General features: G+C 59.1%; 1 pseudogene; it reads right to left on the minus strand.

Moving 5' to 3' along the window:
• Positions 1–415: 415 nt before the first annotated feature.
• On the minus strand, positions 416–2,246 carry LOC136455050 (mitogen-activated protein kinase kinase kinase 18-like; annotated as a pseudogene).
• Between the last annotated feature and the right edge of the window lie 1,191 nt (positions 2,247–3,437).

The raw sequence follows: 3,437 nt of genomic DNA on the forward strand, positions 1-3,437 counted from the left end.
AGTGGCGTACGTGTAGGCTGACGCTGGCGGGCATCCGTGTCGTGCCCTGATCGGAGAATCCACGGCCGGTTTCGCGGTCCAGAAGCCGGGGATTGGAACAAACGCACAGCTGGTGGAATAAACCCAGGTGTTCTTGAACAATTAGCGTTCACGGCTTCACGCCGTGGTGTTCGTTCAGGTCATGCTATGTCAGTCACGTCGCTTCTTTTCGGCGCGGTTACTGCAGCCAATCATTATTTTTTAAAAAATTCAAAAAAAATCATTATTTTTTAAGCGTGGAGCAGAACGTGTTCCGTCTTGCAGACTTAAAACTAGGCGAGAGCAGGGTATGAAGGAGGCAATCAAACAGAGCAGCACATCAAAATCTGCCGTGGTGTTACAAGTCGTCTTTGTTCGCTTGTTGGTTTTAGCCAGCTCAAACTAGCCACAATAAATCAGCACCAGCCAGCCCAAACCAGCCCAGAAACCAACCAACGAACAGGCCGTTATCTCGCCGCTTCCTAAACGGTGTGGTTACTGTGGCAGATTGCTTCCACCTATATGCACGTGCGGCCGTTGCATGTGGAGCCGATCGTGGCCTGTCTCGCGTATATACCGATGAAAATTAGGCATGAGCGAAGGAGATCTCATGACGAGGGCAATCGAACAGAGCAGCACAGCGAAAATTTGTTGGAACCCATAACTTTATTGCGTTAATGACTAGATTACAAAGCACTAACTGACACGAGAGTGCTACATGACAGTGCGAACTCAAATAGTGTTTCTCCTGACGCTCAACGGAAGCATCCGCGGCTGCTGGAACATCATCGCCACCGAACGGCACGCCGTCTGCTTCCAGTTCATCATCACTGCGGGGGAGGCCGCTGACGCCGCCGACAGCCATCTCCCCAGCTGGCACCGCCAGGGCGCTGGACACTTTGCCTGGCGCGCAGCGCGACACCTGGACCGCGCCGCGAGCCGCCTCGACCTGCTGCTGCTGCTCGCCGAGCACGTCGATCCATCCGTCCTCGCTGTCCCAGTCGGGCAAGGCGCAGGCGGAGGACGCCAGTGACTTGATCCTCTCTGACGCGTTCCCTGACACCTCGTCCGCCGCGTCGTCGTCGTCGGACTCCCAGAATGCGGCGTCCAGCGTGCTCTTGGGAGACGCCCGGCGCCGGACCTTGTCGTCATGATCCGCAAATGCCACGAACGGGTGCTCCAAGAGCTGCGCGGCGGTCCATCGGTCGGCGGCGTCTCTGGCGAAACAGCAGGCGAGGAAATCCTCGGCCTCCGCCGACAGCCAGAACGGCACCTCCGGCACGGCGTCCGTGTACCCGATCCGGTGCACCGCCGCGAGGACGTCGTGACCCATGTCGCTCCAGGGGGCGCTGCCGGTGGCCATCTCGATGACGGTGCAGCCAAGCGCCCAGACGTCAGCGGCGGGGCCCTGGTCCTCGCCGCGGGCCACCTCGGGCGCCATGAACGCCGGCGTGCCGCCGATCGGGCGCGCGGAGGCGGAGCCGAACGCCCTCGCGCACCCGAAGTCGGCCAGCTTGGCGCGCCCGTCGCCCCCGATCAGCACGTTCCGCGCCTTGACGTCGCCGTGCACGACGGAGCGGTCGTCGTGGAGGTACGCCAGCGCGCGCAGCACGTCCGCGGCGTAGGCACGGATGGCGCGCTCCTCGAGCGAGCCCCCATTCCGGGCCACCTCGTCGGCGAGCGACCCGCCGGGGGCGTACTCGAGGAAGAGCTGGTACGACCCTTCCTCCGCGCCCTCGCCGCCGCCGACGCAGCGCACGACGTGGGGCGAGGACAGACCCGCCAGCACCGCTCGCTCCCGCCGCAGCGTCGCCGCGTCGCTCGCGCCGGCTGACTTGACCGCGAACAGCTCCCCCGACGCGGCGTCCGACGCCAGCGACACCACGGCGCCCGAGGCGCCGCGGCCCAGCGTCCGCAGTCTCCTCCAGTGCCCGCTCACGGCAACCGCCGCCGCCGCCATGGCTCCTCCTTTGCCTCTGTTCTTCTTCTTCCTCCCTCCTTGGTGTGGTTACTTGCTTGCTGCTTTTCTGCTTTCGCGATGTGCTGCTGGTGGTCTTTTTCTTTGGCCTGAGCTGGAATTTGTGAGCCTGTGGGTGACTTGCGAGCGTTTATTTTTATATACAAAGCTGGGCAAGGAGGAGGAGGGAGAAGACGAGTTGGAGTTAATTTGGGTGGGGGGATTAGTTTAGCTAAGAGGGTGTTTGGTGTGCGTCAAAGGCTCAAGTTGGGTGGGGGAGGAGGGCGGGATTAGCAAATCGGCAAGGGGCCCCTAGCTGCAGTTTCCGGCCGTGCAACGCATTGAACCTGGTGTCTTGCTCTGTTTTCGGCTTTTTTTATAGGCCGGGCAGCGTGCGACCTCAGCCTCAGCTGTCTGGTCTCATCCTCGTCCCTGTGCGTGCGTGTCGATTCGTTTCAGATCCCAGAAGGGTTGACGCTGGTCGTGCGCAACGAAACATCATCGGCGTTATTGCCTTGCCCCCCACCCGATAGGGAACTGCAGTTTCTTTGTGGCGTCCTGCCGGCCAAAATGGCCAGACCGAGCCGCACAGCACCGCACTGGCGTTTTCTCGGATATGCGTCTGACGAGCTAGAGCACACCGGCTTCCGCGGGGCGCGTCAGCTACTTCTCTGCCGCTTTGCTATTGCTCAGCCCTGTGCTTGTTTCTGCTCCAAATAATGGAGAGCGTAGTGTGGTTGTGGTTGCCTGCCGCCACGGCTCCACGTTTGCCAACGCGTAGGTTCTGGTGAGCGAGCAGCGTTTTTCAGGCGGCGTATGCACATGAACCCAACACCCTCTCCCTTGAGATCTGACTGACGAGTCTCACGTTGCTGCGCCCAACTCGGCGGGCGCTCGATTGAGTAGCTCACGCCGGCCCAAGTCAACACACGCCGGTCCGGTGTGCAAGCAACTGGCGACTGGGTGAGTCAACTTGTTCGGTACGGAGTATAGTTCTACGCGGACTACAGCCTTTTAGTACTTAGTGGTAGCCTCACCATCCTATGATTACAGTGTCTCCTCCCATGTGTAAGCTAACCCGTGTTTCCAAGGCTGCGGATTCCACTCGACATTTGTTAATTTAGCTCTGTAGACTGTGGAGGTGAGCCAGAAATGTAAGAATTGGTTGAACCTGCTACCGAGTTTGGAGCAGGTCAACCGTTTTGACATCTCCGCGAATACTTCTTTTTCTGCCGCTTGTTTAGGCCCGTTGACTAATGAGCAATGTCAACGACCAATAAAAAAAAGGTTTAAGTTTACTTCTGGCCCTTCAATTATTGGGTTCGTCTAATTTTGACCCTCAACTACAAAACCGTCTAATGCCAGTACCCCAGCTGTCAAAATCGTTCACTTTTAGCATCTGGCCAGGGGCAAGGCTGTTTTGACCGACGTTGAGCGATTTTGACCACGCCTCCCTCTCCAC

This window comes from Miscanthus floridulus, chromosome 5 (genome assembly GCF_019320115.1).
Source record: "Miscanthus floridulus cultivar M001 chromosome 5, ASM1932011v1, whole genome shotgun sequence".
Lineage (NCBI taxonomy): Eukaryota > Viridiplantae > Streptophyta > Magnoliopsida > Poales > Poaceae > Miscanthus > Miscanthus floridulus.